At 37.6% G+C, this 23,103-nt stretch overlaps 1 pseudogene; it reads left to right on the top strand.

Annotated features, from left to right (window-relative positions):
* The first annotated feature begins 15,565 nt into the window (after positions 1-15,565).
* LOC102969163 lies at positions 15,566-16,305 on the top strand (annotated as a pseudogene).
* Positions 16,306-23,103: the final 6,798 nt, after the last annotated feature.

The following is a 23,103-nucleotide window of genomic DNA, read 5'->3' as shown; positions in this document are numbered from 1 at the left end:
AAAACATTTTGCCTCTGCTTGAAAAATCAACATATTTGGAATTTAAATTTTACTCCATAAATCATTTTTAACTTTAGGGACTCCATTCTTGGAAATTCCACTGTCACTTTTCCTAACCATCATGACCTTAAAATATAAAATCAGCTTTGACTTCTTTTATCCTACTTGTTTCTGCAAGTTGATCAATCATCAAGTTCATTCTTTCAAACATCTTTCAAATCTCTAACTTTTCATTGTCATTGTCATTCTTGCTAGTCTAGTAAGTCATTCAGTTCTGCTTGTATTATTTCAATATCCTAACTTGTTGCCACACCCTAGAATCAAACATCTTGTATTCCACTAACTGATAAATCTTCCAAAGTAAATGGTTTCTACATCTAATGAAATAAACTCCAAATTCTCTAGATGAGCATTTAAATCCTATCTCATGCTTATCCCAATTTCCTTCCTTTTTCTGTCTTAAAAGTGTCTTTGTTTCAGTGAAATCAAATCATTAATAAACTATTCATATTAGATTCTAAGAGCTTGGTAAAGAAAAAAAAAGAAATAGAGATAACAAGAACAGGTCATACAAGTATATCTATTAATAGAGAATAGTTTAAAAATTATAAGAGAATATCGTGTACTCATTTAGAAAAAAAGTGTTGAATTTCTAGGAACAAAAAAACAATTTTTAAAAAGTTCTGAGTTTCCAATTTTGAGAAAAAAAGGAAAGATATAAAGAGACTGACAACCATAGGAAATGGTTTTAAAATATTTATAATTGATAAGACTCTGGCAAATATAGTTTTACAGATGTATTCTATATAAACATCAAGGAATGGATAATTCTTAATATTTAAATTATACCAGGGAATAAAAAATAGGATGTTGAAAGTTTCAAGAAACAAAAACCCATCTCAACCTTTGTGAAAATAAATCTATTGCTCTTATAACTGATGAGAGCTGGATACAGAATAGGATTTATCCAAAGGTTTAACATGACAGGAAGTCTGAGTTTTCATTTCTTTTTTTTTTTTTAAATTCTATCATTCTAGGTGTCACCATTTTCTTAAGAAAATCTCCCTTTATGATCTTAACATAATTACGAAAAGCTCCCACTGTTACCCCTTGTTCAAATATAAAAGGAGAGATAGAACATATGTGACCAAGATTTCTCCCAAAAGTTCTGACAGTCAGCCTGATTGGAACATATCATGTTAGCAGTGGATGTGAGAGAGAAATTAACTCAGTCTAGGTCAAGTGCTGGAAAAACTAGTATGGAGTTATGTGTATAACTACCATGGCTGTAACCCCAACCACACCTCTCTTTAATATTTCCTTCTTCTTATCCTTTATATATGCTTTAAGGAAAATAAACTATCTCATAAAGTAGTTATCCTTAAAGGAGTGTAGGGATGAAGAAAAGACAAGGAGTAAGTTTCAGGGATGCTAGTAATTTTCTGTTTCTTAAAATGGGTGCTGATCACATGGCTATGCTCATGATGTGAAAATTCATTGAACTATACACCTGTAATTTCTGTGTTTCTCTGCAGATATGTTATGCTTTAATATAAAAGTTTACTTTAAAATAGAACATTTGGCAGGTATAATTAGCTGTCTCAGAAAAGAGCACTCTTTTAAGATAATTGATCCACAATAAATTGTCTAAATGAATGAACTATCGTTTATTTAAGGTTTCATATTATAGCCTATTATTTCTTAAAGTTTTCTGGATTCAAAATCTCGAAATTATAGAAAGAGGAAGAGGAAGGAGGAGGAGGAGGAGGAGGAGGAGGAGGAGGAGGAGGAGAAACAGAAGCAGAAGAAGAAGTAGCAGCAGCAGCAGCAGCTGGAGGAGGAGGAGGAGAGGGAGGGGGAGGGGGAAGAGAAGGAAAAGGAGAAGCAGGAGGTGGAGGATGGAAAGGGAGTGGAGAGGGGAGGGGAGGGGGAGGATGGAAAGGGAGTGGAGAGGGAGGGGAGGAGTAAAAAGAAAAGAAGGTCATCATGAAAATTATAAAATGTTACCAACAAAACTCAACACAGTGGATTTTTTCTAACCTTTCCCATAACTAAGTAGCCTCAGAAAGTAGACTCAGATTAGATAATTTAATCAGAGGATTAAAACATTAGGAAGAAATAAAGAATTTTTAGGTATAAAAAATAAAATTATTAAAATAACACAAAAGATGGTTTAACAGCATATTAGACATAGACAAAGATAGGTCCAGTGAACAAGAAGACAGATAAGAACAAAATATCAGGGAGTGCCTGGGTGGCTAAGTGTCCAACTTCAGCTCAAGTCGTGATCTCACAGTTTGTGGGTTTAAGCCCTGTATCGGGCTGTGTGCTGACAGCTCAGAGCCTGGAGCCTGCTTCAGATTCTGTGTCCCTTACTCTCTGCCCCTTCCCCACTCACACCCTGCCTCTCTCTCTCTCTCTCTCTCTCAAAAATAAATAAACATTAAAAAAAATTTTTTTAAAAAGAAGAAAATATCTGGATTGAAGGACAAAAAGACAAAAAAAAAAAGAAAAATGAGACAAGTGAAATATGTGAAAAATAGTCTAACAAGTATAACTGAAGTCTCAGAGAAAAGAGAAAATAGGTTGAAAAACATTAAAGAGGTAATAGTTGAGAATTTTTCAAAACTGATAAAAAATATCAAGCTTTTTTTTACAAATATATATACATATATATTTAATAAATGTGACAATGTGAAAATAAATGATGTCTGCGTAAATTTAAATCTCATAGCGTATCTTACAATGGCAATAAATAAAAAAATAATAAACTACAAAAATCGTGTGCTTATTTTAACTAAAATACAGAGAATGCCTAAGCTTTAAATTACCCAAATTAGGGAGAAAAAAATCCCACCAAATCCCAGAAAACCACCTCTTATACTCCTGATGTAAATCTTTTCAGAATGCTGTAACAGTCCAATGAAAACTGGGTGGAAAAAAAGAAAAGAAATACTAATAGAAAGCTCAAGACTGATCTATAATCATTGCCTAAAAGAGAAAGTCCTTCTTTAGTAAGGAAACACTAAAAACAGAGCAAAACAAGCAAGCAAGCAAACAAACAAACAAAAAACTTCCTGAAAGATCAGAGAACTGACCATAGGGAAGAGTTTAAGAATGTGTGTGATTGAAAGTAGCAGTCTTGGAAAGGCATAATTTCTAGGAGAGAAGCAACCTTGGGGATTAGGGAGTGAAAAAATAAAGAAGCAAAAGGAGAAAAATTAGGATCTCTGTAAGAAAAAAGAGAACTAAAAATCAAATGGCATACAATCTCTCTCCACTTCACCCAAACAAAAACAAAACCATCCACCACAGAAATTTTACTTAATTACTCTTGTGTATTTTTGAATAGGGAAACCATCCCAAATCCATAAAATAAAGACTGAATTTATAGAAAATAATTATTTTTATACATATAATTTATTGTCAAATTGGCTTACATACAGCACTCAGTGCTCATCCCAACAGAAGGTAATTTAAATATTGTTGAAAAATATTAATGAACAGAATCAATACCACCTTAAGAAAATAATACATCATTAAAGAGTGGGTTATATTTCAGGAATATAAGGTTACTTCTATATCAAGAAGCTCATTAAGATAAGTCATATTAATGGATATGAGAACATAATAAATAATTATGTTGGCATTTCAATTCAGTTAGGAAAAGAAAGATATTAAGTACATAGCTATATTTAATATGTTTTCATAAAAATAAAATTACATCACTACATCATAATATAAAACAAAATATATTACAGATGGAGCAATAATCTATATGTCAAAGCCATAATATAAAATTTTAAGAGAAAATACAAAGAATTCTGTTTTGGTCTTGGAATAAGAAAAAACTAATCATGACACCAAATCCACTAGCCATAATGAAAATAGGCATCTGACTACATAGTCATTGCTCTATTTATCCAACACATAATCAAGGGCCATATTCTAGAATCAAATTCTTCAAGAAGTCCACATTACTTTAATTTTTTAAGTTTTTATTTAAATTCCAGTTAGTTAACATACAGTGTAATATTAGTTTCAGGGGTACAATTTAGTGATTCAACACTTCCATACAATACCAGGTGCTCATAACAAGTGTATTCCATAATCCCATCACCTATTTTAACCATCCTCCCACCCACCTTCCCTCTGGTAATCATCAGTTTGTTCTTTATAGTTAAGAGTCTACTTCTTGGTTTGCCTCTCTCTCTCTTTTTTTCCCTATGCTCATTTGTTTTGCTTCTTAAATTCCACATGAGTGAAATCATATGGTATTGGTCTTTCTCTGACTTATTTCCCTAGACATAATACTCTCTAGCTCCATCCATATCACTGCAAATGGCAAAATTTCATTCTTTTTTGTGGTTGAGTACACACACACACACACACACACACACACCACATCTTCTTTATCCATTCATCACTCTATGGACACTTGGGCTGTTTCCATACTTTGGCTATTGTAGGCAATGCTGCTACAAACATAGAGGTGCATGTATCCCTTTGATTTAGTATTTTTGTATTCTTTGGATAAATACCTAATAATGCAAATGCTAGGTCATAGGGTCGTTCTATTTTTAACTTTTTGAGTAACCTCATACGTTTTCCAGAGCGGTTGCACCAGTTTGCATTCCCACCAACAGTGCATGAGTGTTCCTGTTTCTCCACATCCTTGCCAACACCTATTTTCTGCATGATTGATTTTAGCCATTCTGATAGGTGTGAGGTCATATCTGATTGTAGTTATGATATGTATTTCCCTGATGATCAATCATGTTGAGCATTTTTTCATGTGTCTGTTGGTCGTCTGCATGTCTCCTTTGAAAAAATGGTTATTCATGACTTCTGCCCATTTTTTAACTGGTTTATTCATTTTTGAGATGTTGAGTTTGATAAGATCTTTATATATTTTGGATGCCAACCCTTTATCAGATATGTCATTTCCATAGGTTGCCTTTTACTTTTGTTGATTGCTTCCTTCACTGTACTGAAGCTTTTTATTTTAATGAAGTCCTAAGAGTTCATTTTTGCTTTTGTTTCCCTTGCCTCAGGAGACATATCTAGTAAGAAGTTGCTACAGCCAATGTCAAAGAGGTTACTGTTTGTGTTCTCCTCTAGGGTTTTCATAATTTCTGTTCTCAATTTAGGTCTTTAACTAATTTTGAATTTGCTTTTTGTGGATGGTATAAGAAAGTGGTTCAGTTTCATTCTTTTATATGTTGCTGTCCAGTTTTCCCAATACCATTTGTCGAAGAGACTTTCTTTTTTTTTCCTTTGGAAATTCTTTCCTTCTTTGTTTGAGATTAATTGACCATATAGTTGTGGGAGAAAGCCACATTACTTTTAAAGAATTAATAGCAAAAGCAGGAAGCTTCTTTTTTTGTTCTTCAGAAATATCAATACAAGTTGATGTTCTTTTAGTTGTGTTTGACTTTGTTTTTCCTCCATTTATTACACCTTCAAATATGTTATAATATCCTCTATGTTAAAATGCATACAGGAGGAGGAGTTAAGATGTCAGAGAAGTAAGGGTACCCTGGGCTTTCCTATTCCTTCGAGCACAGCTATGTGTTCAGATCACTTGGAACACCCAGGAAATTGATCTGTGGACTGCCATAATGATCTCCATGGTTGGAGGCAGACAACATGGCAGGTGTGAGGGGTGTAGAAGTGAATTGGGGGAGAGGAAAAATGGTGGTGCTGTGGAGGGGAAGGGAACCCTTTCTATGGAGAGACAAAAAAAGAGAGGAAGAGAGAGGGGTTGAGACAGTGCAGCATCAGGTTGACATAAGAGGAAAGCTTCTGTGGACCATGGACCGGGGAGCAAGAGGTACTAAATGTTGCAGGGTTTTTTTCTTGTTTTTGTTTTTTGATTTTTTTGTTTGTTTGTTTTTTGTTTTTATAAACAGTGTTTGGAGCTCAACCTCTGAGATATTGGAACTGCACAGTGACCTTCTCTGGAGCAGAGCTGTGCTGTGCCCTCCTGGGGAGGAGGGAGCTGGCCCCAGAATACATAGCGGCAACCAGAGATCTCCAAGGTGAATTGGGAGAGAGCATCCCCCCCAGAGTACTTTTGGAAGAGGGTATATGGCCTCCCCAAGGCCAAAAGACCCTGCAGGTGCCAGCAAAAGGCCTTTCATCAATAGCGGACAGAGGACCCAGAGGAAATAAAACTTTTGCTGCTTTTACTGGTGCTACACCATAGATTCTGCACATTGTGTAGGGTGGGACTGTTTTTCAGAGACACAGCATACAGGGGCTCTACTCTGGAGTAAGGGGATGGATATGTGTGGTGCTGTGTTAAGACTTTGAGTTTTGGATTCCAGCCACATTCCAAAGAAAAAATGCAGGGGAGTTGTGGTACACAGCAAGCTAACTGCCCTTACTATACTGTAAGGGCTGCCTCAACAGCAGGGGATGTGAGATCCCCTGTCTGTGGATGAAAGATTGGGGTGGCACCATTTTCCCCCAACACCGACATGGTTGGTCTTCAGAAAGCAGCACACCAACCCCCAGTGGAGGTAGGAACCACTTACATCAAACCTCACCGCCCTGTGCCTGGCAACTGCTTATTTACGGGGGCACGACTGACTCTGAGCCAATACAGCAGGCCTCCCCTCCAGAAGAAAGGCACAGACAGCACCCAGAAAGCACCAAGTGTACTGAAAATCACGTGCTTCAAAACAACACTTGCAGGTCTGGTGGAAATAGGGCCAGGCTTACTTTTTTTTTCTTTCTTTCTTCTTTTTTTTTCTTCTGGAATCAGGTTCATAGTTTCTTACTTGTTTTTTTTTTTTTCATTTCCTTCTCTCTCTCTCTCTTTCTCGACAAGTTTCTTTATTTTTTGTTTTTTCTTTCGTTTTCTTTTCTTCTTTTTTTTTCTTTTATTTTTCCCTTTAGAATCAGCATTATCATTTTTTGATTCTCTGGGGTTTTTTTTATTCCCTTTCCTTTTCTCTTTTTTTTTGGGGGGGGGGGGAGAATCAGGTTTTTCAATTTTTTTTTCCATTTAACCAGGCTTATTTTAACAAACAAATCAAAGCACACCTAGTTAAAGTTCCAAACATTCCCCACTGCAAGCAAGGAGGAGCTCTGCGAGGTCTGACCGGGGAAAAGAGCAGTCAAAATGCAATAGCAGCGTGCATACAGCATATACCAGAAACATTTCCTGAAGAGCCAGGCCCTGGACAGTGTATGACCTCTTTTTAATATAGCATTACTCTTAGGTGCAGTAATATAACAAGATTTTAAAACACCCAAAAGACAGAAACTTAGCCAAAATGACAAGTCAGGGGAATTCTCCCCAGAAGAAAGGTCAAGAAGAAATCACAGCCAGGGACTTGTTCAGAACAGATATAAGCAATACATCTGAACAAGAAGATAGAACCACAGTCATAAGACTACTAGCTGGGCTTCAAAAAGCATAGAAGAAACCAGAGAAACCTTTGCTGTAGAGATCAAAGACCTATCAACTAGTCAGGCTGAAATAAAAACTTCTGTAACTGAGAAGCAAAACTAACTGAAGACAGTCACAGTAAGGACTAAGAAGCAGAGAAGAGAATAGGTGATATGAAGGAAAAAATTATGGAAAATAATGAAGCTGAAAAGAAGAGGGAAAGGAAGCTATTAGATCATGAGGGGAAACTTAGAGAACTTAGAGAGTCCATAAACTGAAACAATATCCATAGCACAGGAGTCCCATAAGTAGAAGAGCAGGGGAAAAAGGCAGGAGGTTTATTTGAACAAATTATAGCTGGGAACTTTCTTAATCTGGGGAAGGAAAGAGGCATCAAAATCCAAGAAGAACAGAGAACTCCCATTAAATTCAACAAAAGCTGGTCATCACCATGGCATATCATAGTCAAATTCACAAAATACACAGACAAGGAAAGAATCCTGAAAGCAATAAGGGAAAAAAGTCCTTAACTTACAAGGAAAGATAGATCAGTTCACAGCAGATTTTTCCACAGAAACTTGGCAGGCCAGAAAGGAGTGGCAGGAAATATTCAGTGTGCTTGAATGGGAAAAATATTCAGCCAATAATTCTTTACCTAGCAAGGCTATCATTTAGAATAGGAGAGATAAAGAGTTTCCCAGACAAACAGAAATTAAAGGAGTTCATGACCACTAAACCAACCCTGCAAGAAATTTTAAGGGGGAGTCTTTGAGTGGAGAAAAAAAATAGTAAAAGACCAAAGCAACAAAGACTATAAAGGACCAGAAAACATCACCAGGAACACCAGCTGTATACATGACACGATGGCACCAAATACATATCTTTCAATACTCACTCTTTAAATGATTAAAAGCTCCAATCAAAAGACATAAGGTATCAGAATGGATTAAAAAAAAAAAAAACAACAAGATCCATCTACATGCTGCTTACAAAAGACTTACTTTAGACCTAAAAACATCTGCAGATTGAAAGTGACGGGATGGAGAGCCATCTATCATGTTAATGTAGGCTAAAAAAAGCCAGAGTAGCCATGCTTATATCAGACAAGCTATATTTTAAAAAAGAGACTGTAACAAAAGATGAAGAAGGCATTATATCATAATTAAGGGGTCTATCCACCAAGGAGATCTAACAATGGTAAACATTTACGCCCCCAACTTGGAGAACCCAAATATATAAATCAGTTAATAACAAACATAAAGAAACTCACTGATAAAAGATTTCAATAACACTAAGGGACTTTAATATCCCACTGACAACAATGAATTGATCATCTAAGCAGAAAATCAACAGGAAAACAATAGCTTTGAATGACACACTGGACTGGATGGACTTAACAGATATATTCAGAATAGTACCCCCTAAAACAGCACAATACACATTCTTCTCAAGTGCACATGAAACATTCTACAGAACAGTTCATATACTTGGTCACAAATCAGAATATTAAAGAACATACTACTAAAGAATGAATGGGTTAACCAGAGAATTAAAGAAGAAATTTAAAAATACATGGAAGTCAATGAAAATGAAAACATGACAGTCCAAACCCTGTGGGATGCAGCAAAGGCAGTTCTAAGAGGAAAGTATATTGCAATTCAGGCCCACCTCAAGAAGCAAGAAAGGTCCCAAATACACAACTAACCTTAGGTGTAACTAACCTTATACCTAAAGGAGCTAGCAAAGGAACAAGAAATAAAGCCTAAATCCAAACAAGAATGGAAATATAAATATTAGAGAAGAAATAAACAATATAGAAACAAAAAGAAAAACCAGTAAAACAGATCAATGAAACTAAGACCTGGTTCTTTGAAGAATTAAAAAATTGATAAACCTCTAGCCAAACATATCAACAACAAAAAAGAGGGAAAGGATCCAAATAGATAAAATCATGAATGAAAAAGGAGAGATCACAACCAACACCACAGAAATACAAACAATTATGAAAATACTATGAAAAATTACAAGCCAACAAATTGGGCAATCTAGAAGAAATGGAAAAATTCCTAGAAACCCATGAGCTACTAAAACTGAAACAGAAAGAAATAGAAAATTTGAACAGTCCCATAACCAGCAAAGAAATTGGATGAGTAATCAAAAATCCTCCAACAAACAAGAGTCCTGGGCCAGATAGTTTCTCAAGGGAATTCTACCAGATATTTAAAGAACACTTAATACCTATTCTTCTCACACTGTTCCAAAAAATAAAATGGAAAGAAAGCTTCCAAACTTATTCTATGAAGCCAGCATTACCTTAATTCCAAAAACCAGACAAAGACCCCACTAAAAAGGAGAATTACAGGACAATCCCTGATGAACCTGGATGGAAAGATTCTCAACAAGATACTAGCAAATCGAATTCAAGAGTATATTCAAAGAATTATTCACCATGATCAAGTGGGATTTATTCCTGGCCTGCAAGGGTGGTTCAATACCTGCAAATCAATGAACATGATACACTGCATAAATAAAAGAAAGGATAAGAAGCATATGATCATTTCAATAGATGCAGAAAAAGCTTTTAACAAAATACAACATCCTTTCTTGATAAAAGTCCTCAAGAAAATAGAGATAGAAGAAACATATCTCAATATCATAAATGCCATATACAAAAGACCCACAGCTAATATTACCCTCAGTGAGGAAAAACTGAGAGTTTTCCCCCTGAGATCAGGAACACGACAGGGATGTCCACTCTCACCACTGCTGCACTGTTGGTGGGAATGCAAACTGGTGCAGCCACTCTGGAAAACAGTATGGAGTTCCTCAAAAAATTAAAAATAGAACTATCCTTCAACCCAGCAGCTGCACTACTAGGTATTTATAAAGGATACAAAAATGCTGATTCGAAGGGGCACATGCACCCCAATTTTTATAATAGTGCTGTCAACAATAGCCAGAGTATGGAAAGACCCCAAATATCCATTGACTGATGAACGATAAATAAGATGTGGTATATATACATAGAATGAAATTTTACTTGGTGATCAAAAAGAATGAAATTTTTCCATTTGCAACAATGTGGATAACTCTAGAGTGTATAAGGCTAAGTGAAATAAGTCAGAAAAAGACAAATATCGTATGATTTCACTCACAGGAAACTTAAGAAACAAAACAGATGAACATAGTGGAAGGGAAGGAAAAATAAGATAAAAACAGAGGGAGGTAAACCATAAAAGACTCTTAATAGAGAAGAAAAACAGGGTTACTGGAGGGGAGGTGGGTGGGGAGATGGACTAGATGGACAAGCATTAAGGAGGGCACTTGTTGGGTAAACAATAATAAGGATTAGATAATACTTTAATGATGTTGGGATATTGGCTAGCAATTTTGTTTAATGATGGATGTATTCCTTGTACATTTATTGAAATACACTATATATGGATCAAAAAAATCCATATATGCACATGCGCACACACACACACACACGCACACACACACATACACACACACACAGCCTTTCTTTGGTCCTGTTACCCTTTCTAGCCACTGCCTAATTTTTTTTTTATTTTGTTCCCAAACTTTCCACTCACTCTGTTTTCTTTCATTGCCAAATAGATTCATGACTGAAATTTTTTCATCCATTTTCCCCTTTTTACCACGTTGCCACTTTTCTTTTTTTTTAAGTTTTTAATGTTTATTTATTATTGAAAGATAGAAAGAGAGCATGAGCGTGGGAGGGGCAGAGAGGGGGGAGACAGAATCTGAAGCAGGCTCCAGGCTCTGAGCTATCAGCACAGAGCCTGATGCAGGGCTCAAACTCACAACCGAGAGATCATGACCCGAGCTAGAGTCGAATGCTTAACTGACTGAGCCACCCAGGCACCCCCGACTGTATCCTCATTGGTTGGTTAGTTGGTTAGTTAGTTCGTTCATTAGTTAGAGTTTTTGGCAATTTGACACTCCTCTTTATCACAACTCTTCTCCATTCGATTCTTTTAAGTCTAATTTCTTGAACCTAAAGTCAGTTAATATTTGATTTTTGTCTCACTTATATGCCAGTCACTAGGTTAAACTACAGAATAATCACAACAAATGCAAAAGTTTCTTATTACAGCCAGTGTTTCCACAAACCTTGCACCCTTCTTTACTATTTCCTTGTGTCTTTCCAATACCCCTTCCATAGCTGGGGGAACAGAATTCTTTCCTAGTCCCCACCCTAACCCAACCCGGTTCCATCTCATCACTCTCAGGATTCTGTCTTTCTGACCATACCACAGAGAAATTAAAAGCCTCAACATAAATAAATTAAACCACTCACCTCTCTGACCACACATGCCTACAAACCTGTAGCAATCCATCCTTTCCTCACAGGGAAGAGTTGTCTTTAAAAAAAAAATTGCCTTAGCTACAATAAGGGTATTCCCTGTGCTCAAAACTTCACATACTTCTTCTTTGGCTATTTCTCTAACAATTACAACCTCTTTTCTCCCTTTATCTTCCTTATCTCCTATGCTATTGGTTTTCCTTCTAATAAAAGAATAAATATATTTATCATCTTACCCCTCACTCTAAGCTTTCCCATGTAGTGTGCTTTTCATCTCTTTGATGAATCTGTTCTGCACAATTCAAAGACACCTTTCAATGGCCAAACATACTGATTTTGCTTTTGGTTATCTTGCTTGATCTCTCAGTCATAATTAAAACTATGGATACTCTTGAAGATGTATTTTCCCTTGCTTTCTCTTATTCCTTTTTTCTCTAATGACATCCTTTCCTTTATCATCTTTTTCCTTCTGCTTATCTTTTAATATTGACATTTCCCTCATTTCTTCACTTTCTGAGTCTACACTCTCTGAATGACCTCATTTCTTCTGACTTTGGCTATCATTTAATTGTTGATGACTTCTATATCTCCATAAGCAACTGAGGCTTTTTTTTCAGAGTTCTGATTTACACAACAAACATCTTACAGGACCTCACTGACAATTTCCTTACATATATAATAGAAATAATGATGATGATGGTAGTATAAGTTTTCAGAACAACTTGGTTTGAATCTGAGTTCTATGAATTAATATATAGATCTTCTTGAGTAAGTAATTTCAGTTACACAAACCTCAGTTTCCACATCTATAAAATGAGGATATTAGTATCTAATTTCTCCATTTGCTGTAAAAATTAAATGTAATAACTTATATAAACAGTTATTATTTGGTATATGACAAGTATTAATTATCTGTAATAATAACAAATAAATATTACTTAATGCACAAATATGAACCAGTCACTCTACACACATTTTCTCATTTAACTTTCAATTTAGGACAACAAAAATTGAAACTATTATACTCCTCTGTTTTTTCCATAATTTATTTTCTACATAAATACTCCCTTTCTTTCTTATATTGACACAAATACTAAGACAGTCTCTCAGGCTGAAAGGGGGAGACATTTTTCTCCCATCCTTTCTTTCTACCTACTAGACAGGTGAAATAGTCACTAGATTGTATCTCAGATCTCAAATTTCTCTCCTCCTCTCTATTCCCAGTTATCATCAACCTATTTTCTGACCCTATACTTTCTATTTGTTATACTTCTATGATCTCTCTGCCTCCTGTATTGCTCTTTCAAAAAATAGAATAGAAGAGGGGCGCCTGGGTGGCTCCGTTGGTTAAGTGCCCAACTCTTGATTTTGGCCCAGGTCATGATCTCACAGTTCATTAGTTTGGGTTCTGTGCTGGCAGTGCAGGGGCTGTTTGGGATTCTCTCTCTCTCCCTCCCTCCCTCTCTCTCTCTTTCTCTCTCTCAAGATAAATTTTTAAAAAGAGAATAGAATAATCTTTAGAAAGTGACAATCATATAATTTTCAATTCTCCCATTAAATCAATTCAGTGATTCTCCGTTGCTTATAGACTGAAATCCAAATGCCTGATCAAATCCTACAGCATCTCTACCTGACTGCGGCTGTCTGAAAGGCCATCCTTCCCCACTTCCTAACTCCTAATTCATGTCCCTGCTATACCCAAAGGTACAGGAATCTGTGTCTTTGCCTGTGCCATTTCCTCTATCGAAGTTCACTTCTGCCTTATCAACTAGATAAACTCCTAGTCATCCTTCAGTATTCTCCTCTGACACTTCTTCACCCAATCTTTCTAGAAGTCTACTAAGCTGAGCAGTTATTTTCCATCTCTCTCGGTTTCTCTAGGTTTTATACCTACCACTATTCATACATATTTTCTGTCATACAATATATATTTACTTTCAAGTCGCTGTTTTTTTCTAGTTTATGAATTCTTAAGACAAAGATTCTCAGTGACTTTATCCTCATCTCTTGACACAGATAACTTTTTCAATAAAAATCTATTTAACAAATCAATACGTGTATATCCCATGCACATATTACCACACATTTTATACATATTTTTACTTATATTCCCAAACACAAACACTTATACAACCAGGAACCATAAAGCATGAAAGTAGGAAAAATAAGGCATGTTCACCTAGGCTTGGAGTAGGTAAAGTTGCACAAATAATGTTTTTTTTTTCTTCCTACCTTGAACTCAAGAAGAAAATTACCAATTGGCCACTTTACCTTCTGCATGAGATCAGGGTAAAGCATGTACACTGTGACAGAGATGATAGAGCAAACTATTGGGTCTTTCGGTAACAAAAGTCCTCAAAAGCTGTCATATTCATCTCAGTTTCTAGATCCAGAGATTTTCAAAATCAAAATACCAGGTTTCCATGTAGGCTTCTGCCTGTAGCAATGGGAAAAGTACAAGGGGATGGAAGCAGAGTCAGCAAAGGGCAGAGAAGTATCGGCCAGGGTCCAGTTGTTACAAAATGAGGTCAATGTGGAAAGTTATTACCATAGAGATTTTAGTGTAAAAGTCCTAATTTTTTTCTACTGTACAGAATCTGATCCCTGCAGGTACCTTGGAACAGAATCTCTGTACCAAGTTCTTGCAAAGAGAGTTAAAGATAAGTGCCCCACACATCAAAAAAGGAAAGTTCGTGTTGAAGAGGAAAGGCCAATTCTTCACAAATCTTGCAGAAGCTCCTAAAGAGATGTAGTCCCCTGGACAATTCCCTACTCTTACCTGCTGGGCTGGGCTAAGCACAGAGCAGTGGAGTCGCTGGTGAGGGGTCAAGGGCTGAGTATAGGATGGTGAAATCTGCAGTCTGAAGATCCAAATCCCACTTGGCACTTCTTCCAGGATTTTTATTCCCTGACACTCAGAACATTTCTCTATCCTAAACTGTTGCCAACCACTTGTCAAAGACAAAAACCTAAATTCTCTAAGGGCCTGAACAGTGGTTTTTCCTAAGAGGAAGTTATTAAAAATGAAGTCCTGAGAGCTGAGATAAACAGTACATTCCCATGAGTCTGGCTTCATAAAATTCTCTGAAGCTCTTTGTATTATGCTTGTAGACACAGATTACAATCTCTGGGTCTCCCTTGATTTTAAACTCTACTAAAAAGAGACAAAATTTAAATAGCGATATGGAATCCAATGTATATTTGTTATTCAACAGAGCAATTCTATTTCTAGGCTCCTAAGAGAAATTAAATATTTTGTTCACAGAAAATTACAATTGTTCTTATCAGCTTTATTCAAACTATCCAAAAAACTCGAAAAAAACCCCAAATGTGTGTCAATAGATGAATACACAAATAAACTAGTGTATCCTTATAGTGCACCCATTTAACAGAATACTACTCAGGTTTTTAAACATATTTATTAATTTTTGGGATAGCACCAGTAGGGGAGCGACAGAGAGAGGGGGACAGAAGATCCAACGCAGGTTCTGCACAGAGAGGCTGACAGAAAAAAGCCCGATGTGGGGCTTGAACTCACAAATGACAAGATCATGACCTGAGCCAAAGTCAGACACTCAACCGACTGAGCCACCCAGGTGACCCAACTCAGTATTTTTTTTAATGAACTGCTGAAAAATGTAACATCATAATTGAATCCAAAAAACACTGTGCTGAACAAAAGAACTAATCACAAAAAAGTTCATACTGTATGATTCCATTTTTATGAAATTCGAGAGTCAGTAGCTACTTGGGGACCAGTGTATAAGAACTGACAGCAACCCACCGTGCCCCTTCCTCACTGCCCTCCAAATCCTGCTGCAGCCATTGCTGCAGCCACGATGCCGAAATAAAAGAAGCAGAATCAGTAGCGGCTGCCACCACCACAGCAGCCCCCGCTGCCAGAGCAGGAAGAGAGTAGAGTCGAGGAGGGTGGGAGTCCCATAGGACCACCCAGGCTTCTGGGTGCCCCCCATGGCCAAATGGAAAGCCGGGTGACCCCAAGTCAGTCCCAAACTGGAATCCTCCCACATGTCCACCATCAGTAGAATAGATAAATAAGTTGTTGTGTGTGCATGCAATGGGAGACTACACTGCAAGAAAATGAATGGACTCCTGCTATAGGCAACCTGGATTAATTCTCACAAACACGATGTTGAGTGAAAGGAGCCAGATAGGAAAGAATGCAGATTCTCTTCACAGAAGTCCTCCAGGATCAAGGGGACCAATGATTTCACCACTACTGAGTCTCAAACCTCCTCCCTGGGGCAGAGGCCCAATTCGGGGGGCCTAGGCCCCAGATGTGGCCCATATGGTCGTGGTTGGTGGGGGGCCAATACTGAACCTCCTTTTCCTGGACCACGCCGTGGGGGTCCTTCCAGGGGAGGCTTTCACAAAGAGCAGAGAAAAATCCTCAAAAGCTCATAAGTTGGTCTCTATCTGCCCACCCAAGGATGGCCCCAAAGTTATGGAAGACAAATCCAACCACCCTGTCTGCTGACACTTTGCCAAAAAAGGGCCACTGTCGATATGAGGACCTCTGTGCCTTCTACCACGCAGGCTCAATGGACCTCCTCTGTGAGACTGTGCCTTCCCATCCAGGCTAGAAGGAGCCATTGGGACCTAGCAGTCATATATTTCCCTGTGGCCCTGTGATGGCTACTGTGAGGCTGTTCCCCCCACCACCCTCAATCAGTGACACCCACCTCCATCCATCCCCTCCCCATTTGGGGTCCAGAGTTGTGTTTCATCACTGGTGCCCAGTGTGTGGTCTTTCTTCTGATCCAGCCTCTAGAGACTCGCCTTCAAGACCCCATCTTTGCTCCCTTCAACTGCCTTCTGGATCCTCTTCCCCCTCACCAACTGACTGAACAGGAAACCTCTTTGGTGCTGCTTCTTATGCATCCGTTCACCCAGTCCCCAGTACTGCCCTTGATTCCTGAGAGCCCTGGAGCAGTTTCCTAGCACTCCCTTCTAGCTGCTTAAGTCCTTTTTAAAATGAAACAACCCTTACCTCCAAAGTTGCCAGTTGTCCTGTGAAACTCACCAGGTTGACCTGGGGTCAAGTATGGATGACTGGTTCAGAGTTACTCCCTGAAAGGACGCTCTCCCTGCTTTTGGATTTTGTAATTTCTGCATCAGTAGCATGATCTCCACCACTCTGGTCTGCGATCACTGTGCTTTGTGAAACTGCCCATCCCCTTGTATGCAGCCTCTCTCAGTGTCCGTGGCCTCTTTGTGACTTCCCAACACTAGAGTAAGTTTTTCTGCCAAAACAAATGAGACTTGGTGCCCTCTAGACTTTCCATACCTCCCAACATGGGAGAATTGTGAACCTTTCTGCAAGACTGCCTCCCTGGTCTCCCCATCCTGGCGTTGGTTTTTCTGGGTTTGACACAAGTCCATGAGATGTCCTCTAAAGCTTCTGACGAGTAACCCTATCTCCTCTCCAGCCCACTTTAGTTACACTATGTCATTGTGAGGCCACCAGCCCTTTCATTTGAATTCTGTGAATCTCCACCCGGCCTACCTTTGGGTGGAACCTGGGCAGTAGGGTTGCCTTCATCTAACCTTCTTCCCTGCATCCCTGGCACTGGTTGCTTTCTATAAAAATAGCAGTGAACAGGCTCAGTTTTGAACTGGCCCTGAGGAAATGGGTCAGGAGTTGTGTGGGCAAGAGGGAAGGATGAGAGCCGTTGGAGAACTGAGAATTAATTTTTTTCTTTTAAACATTTTTTATATTAGTAATAAATGCAGTGGAAACAATAACAAAAAAAGAACTGACAGCAAAAGGCCATAAGGAAATTTTCTGATGAAAAATTTAAATAGATGTATTATATATCTACTATATTATATTATAGTAGATGTCTTATATTATACTGAAGTTATAAATCCATTCACTGTAAACTTGTACAGACACTGTGGAAAACAGCATAAAGTTTCCCCCCAAAATTACAAATAGAAATACCTTATGATCCAATAATTCCAGTACTGGGTATTGACCCAAAGAAAATAAAAACACTAATTTGAAAAGATATATGCTCCCTTATGCTTATTTCAGAATTATTTATAATAATCAAGATAAGGAAGCAACCTAAGTGTCTATTTTTTTTTCATGAAGTTTATTGTCAAATTGGTTTCCATACAACACCCAGTGCTCATCCCAAAAGGTGCCCTCCTCAATACCCATCACCCACCCTCCCCTCCCTCCCACCCCCCATCAACCCTCAGTTTGTTCTCAGTTTTTAACAGTCTCTTATGCTTTGGCTCTCTCCCACTCTAACCTCTTTTTTTTTTTCCTTCCCCTCCCCCATGGGTTTCTGTTAAGTTTCTCAGGATCCACATAAGAGTGAAACCATATGGTATCTGTCTTTCTCTGTATGGCTTATTTCACTTAGCATCACACTCTCCAGTTCCATCCACGTTGCTACAAAAGGCCATATTTCATTCTTTCTCATTGCCATGTAGTATTCCATAGTGTATATAAACCACAATTTCTTTATCCATTCATCTGTTGATGGACATTTAGGCTCTTTCCATAATTTGGCTATTGTTGAGAGTGCTGCTATAAACATTGGGGTACAAGTGCCCCTATGCATCAGTACTCCTGTATCCCTTGGACAAATTCCTAGCAGTGCTATTGCTGGGTCATAGGGTAGGTCTATTTTTAATTTTCTGAGGAACCTCCACACTGCTTTCCAGAGCGGCTGCACCAATTTGCATTCCCACCAACAGTGCAAGAGGGTTCCCGTTTCTCCACATCCTCTCCAGCATCTATAGTCTCCTGATTTGTTCATTTTGGCCACTCTGACTGGCGTGAGGTGGTATCTGAGTGTGGTTTTGATTTGTATTTCCCTGATGAGGAGCGACGTTGAGCATCTTTTCATGTGCCTGTTGGCCATCTGGATGTCTTCTTTAGAGAAGTGTCTATTCATGTTTTCTGCCCATTTCTTCACTGGGTTATTTGTTTTTCGGGTGTGGAGTTTGGTGAGCTCTTTATAGATTTTGGATACTAGCCCTTTGTCCGATATGTCATTTGTAAATATCTTTTCCCATTCCGTTGGTTGCCTTTTAGTTTTGTTGGTTGTTTCCTTTGCTGTGCAGAAGCTTTTTATCTTCATAAGGTCCCAGTAATTCATTTTTGCTTTTAATTCCCTTGCCTTTGGGGATGTGCCGAGTAAGAGATTGCTACGGCTGAGGTCAGAGAGGTCTTTTCCTGCTTTCTCCTCTAAGGTTTTGATGGTTTCCTGTCTCACATTCAGGTCCTTTATCCATTTTGAGTTTATTTTTGTGAATGGTGTGAGAAAGTGGTCTAGTTTCAACCTTCTGCGTGTTGCTGTCCAGTTCTCCCAGCACCATTTGTTAAAGAGACTGTCTTTTTTCCATTGGATGTTCTTTCCTGCTTTGTCAAAGATGAGTTGGCCATACGTTTGTGGGTCTATTTCTGGGGTTTCTATTCTATTCCATTGGTCTATGCATCTGTTTTTTTGCCACCTAAGTGTCTATTAATAGACAAGTGGATAATGAAGATGTGGTATATATATATACAATGGAATATTACTCAGCCTTTAAAAAGGATGAGATCGTGCCATTTGTGACAACATGTATGGACCTAGAGACTATTATGCTAAGTGAAATAAGCCAGTCAAAGAAAGGAAAATACCAAATCATGTCACTCATATGTGGAATCTTCCAAAAACCAAAAAAATAAAACCCACAAAAAAAACAAAGGATTATTCAAACAGAAAGCAAAATCAGACCTATAAATACAAACAACAAACTTATGGTTGCAAAGGGGAGGGGATGGGAGGATGGGCAAAATGGGTGAAAGGGAGTGGAAGATACAGGCTTCCAGTTATAGAATAAATAAGTCATAGGAATAAAAGGCATAGCATAGGGAATATATAGTCACTGATATTGTAATAGTGCTGTATGGTGACCAATGGCAACTACACTTGTGGGGAGCATAGCATAGCATATAGAAAAGTTGAATCACTATGTTGTACACCTGAAACTAATGTAACATTGCATGTCAACTGTACTCATTTAAACAAAAAATTTAAGTTGTACATCTTTAAAACTTATTTTTATAAAATCTCATCTGCATGCCAATTTAAAAATAGGGAGAATTCAGGAATAAGTTATGGGAATAGCAACCCATATGAAATCCATTCAGTGAATCATTCATAACAAAGTTATTGAAGCAAACGTGTTGAAGCCAGAGGATACAGCTTTCCATGGTATGTCATAAATGTGAACAGTTTTAGAAATGGAAGCCATTAGCATACTGTAGAACCTTTACAAGTATTTAGAATGTAATGGTAAGCAACCTTAAAAATACTTGCACAACATAAAAAGTAATTGGTAACTTAGTTACAAAGTATGAAAAACAAAAATCCAAATTTTATGACTTTTGCTTGGTTGATAAGTGGATACCACTAAAACGGCATAAGAGATATTTACACAAAATAAATAGTTGTGATATCTCCCCTCAAGGAAAAGATGATATTGGTTTTTGCCATTTTCCTTCTTACACTGAAACATTCTATACCCTTCTATGCTCTGATAGTCTAAGAGGTGATCACTAAAGAATATATAACTGGGTTCTTTTGCTGGCTAGCTTCTGGTTGGACATAGACAGGGAGAAAGAAGTGCCAGCAGGGAACAAGAGAGCAGGAGTAAAACAGAGGTAGAGTATTTCTTCCCTGCTTACTCTCTGTTATGGGCCCTGTTTTCTGATAGTATTGATGTCCCAACCCTTGCAGGAGGATCCTCCACCACGCTGCTTCTCTCCCTAGAATACAGTAGTACATTATTTCCTCCATTCCCCCTTCAAGCTTAGGGTAGTAATTGTATCTTTGTGGTATCTTTGGATATCTCAATATCCCTTGGTAGTTTCTTTAATTCTGTCCTGACCTCTATATTAATCATTTCATTAACACTTCTGGAAACATCTAAGTTTCCTGCCAGGTTGAAAATGTTACAAGAACATTTTAATACTAAGAAAAAATGAAAGTAATCATCTAACTAAAGTCACAGTAAAAAAATCATTTTTGAAACTGGATGCTTAAAAATGCTTCTGTTTGTGTGATCTTGTGGCTAAAAATCACACAAAGTATGATCTTTAATCAAAATGGAATTAAACTAGATATCCATATCAGAGAGATATCTGAAAAAAACTCAAATATTTGAAAAGTAAACAACATAATTCTAAATGACCCACATTTCCACAGGGAAATACAAGGTATTGAAGTGAAACAAAAATAAAAACACAATATACAAAATTTTGTGGGATGCTATTTACGTATTTACTGTGGGCAGTATTTACGTATAAATTTATAGCACCAAATGCCTATACCAGAAAAGAGGTAAAATCTCCAATCAGTAATCTCAGCTCCCAACTTAAAACAAAAACAGAAAAAGAACAAATTAAACCCAAATAAGAGTAAGAAAAGAAATAATGAAGATCAATTATAAACATCTGTCCAGAAAGATCAAAGAAAATAAAGAAAGAAAGAACCCTTATGGAAAACATGCTAGTAAGTTCAACAACTAAGATGATATGAGCAAATTCATTAAAAGACCCAAACTACCACAACTTTGTAAAGAAGAAATGGATAGCTTAAATAGCCATACACTGCTGCTTTTGAAGACGGAAGGAAGGACTAAGAGCCAAAGAATGTAGCTGACCTCTGGAAGCTGGAAAAGGCAAGGAAACGTATTGTCCCCTGGAGTCTCCAGAAGGAACCAATCCTACTAACACATTCATTTTAGGTCAGCAAAACTGATTTTGGACTTACGGCCTGCAGAAGTGTAACAGAATAAATTTGTGTTGTTTTAAACCATCAAGTTTGTAGTAATTTGTTACAACAGCCATAGGAAACTAAAAGATGTGGACATTCTAACATTCATTATAACTACGGTACTATTTTATTTGCTCCATTATCCTTAGTACACATAACAGTGTTTGGCATGTGGAGGAATTTCAGTAATAATTTATTGAATGAGTGGATAAATAAATGAATTTGATTAATAACTGTTAAAATGATGGAGATATAGCAATGAAGAAACAGACCTGAGGGACTGGATTCTAATAAGTTTGGTCAGCCTGAACTCATCAGGAAATAAGCAACATGAGGCAGAGAGGACATCTCTGGACAGGCTTAGAGACTGGGTAGGATTCATGGCTCAGCCACTAACACATTGTGTGAAACAGGCTGATTACAGCCTACCTCCGAGTCCTAGGCTTAGAAAATGGAGGGGTGGGCTAGAAAATCCCTAAAGTAATTTCCCATGAAAGTGAGAATTTTCTAAATATTGTGTAAAAACTCATCTGCCTACTAACTAACTGGAGCCTGGGCACATTTTTGGCCTTCACTGTCACTGGAACTGGGCAAAACTGGCTACCATTCCCATTATGCTCCACTATGTCTTCTACTTGTATCTTTATCCTCAAACACATACGCAAATCAGGTCTGTGCCCATGTCCTCCACTACACACTTGAGGATTGGGATTTTGTCTTCTTAGTCTTTGAATAACAACATACAGTGCCTGGCATATACCAGATGCTTTAAAATAGCTTTTGACACACATTGAATGAATGAACTGAATGAGTGAATCAACGAGTGGATGACAATACTTTCTGTTTCCTCTGGGCTCCTATGCCACACTATAAAATAATTTCATTGAAGCTTAATCACATTTTTCCATGGTTGTGTCTGCCATTTTTCATAAATCTCTTAAGGGAATTTTCTTTTATTCATCATAATCTGCCACAACACCATAAGATACGTTCAATAAATGCTTATTTAAAAAATAAAAGTGAATATACCTCCTTGGCAGAGCCCACCCAGGCTTCCTTGGTGCCTCGGAAGCTAGGATGGTGGTAGGACACATGGGAGTCAGAGAAGAATCTGTCACCAGTATGAAAGCACTGTATTTCAATATTTAATAGCTGATAAGGACATCCCACAGCTTAATAGCTGCATATCATCTCCATATTAATAGGGCACTCGGACCACTAATCCTCTCTTAACATATTTTCCTTGAGTTACTGCATTTTTTTAATGGTTTTGACTGTGATCTATATGCTGATGATTCCTTAATCTAAATCTTCAACTCCAGACAGGTTTCTGGAACTCAGGACTGTGTAACCAGCTTAGTAGATACTTCCATCAGGATGTTAATGTGGTAGTTAATGTGGTAGTGGTTGGTTTTAGAACAAGGCTGTCATAGAACCTTGAACAAGTCACATCTCTGATTCATGTGTAAAAGATGGTACTTATCTTACCTCTTAGTGTTGTTATAAGTATTAAATTAAAAAATACATGTAAAGTACTTAGAAGAGTGTCTGGAAAATACAAAGCACCATACAATGGT

This window comes from Panthera tigris, chromosome D1, assembly GCF_018350195.1.
Source record: "Panthera tigris isolate Pti1 chromosome D1, P.tigris_Pti1_mat1.1, whole genome shotgun sequence".
Classification (NCBI taxonomy): Eukaryota; Metazoa; Chordata; class Mammalia; order Carnivora; family Felidae; genus Panthera; species Panthera tigris.
Note: the sequence above shows the minus strand (reverse complement) of the source record. Positions and strands in the feature narration are given on the sequence as shown.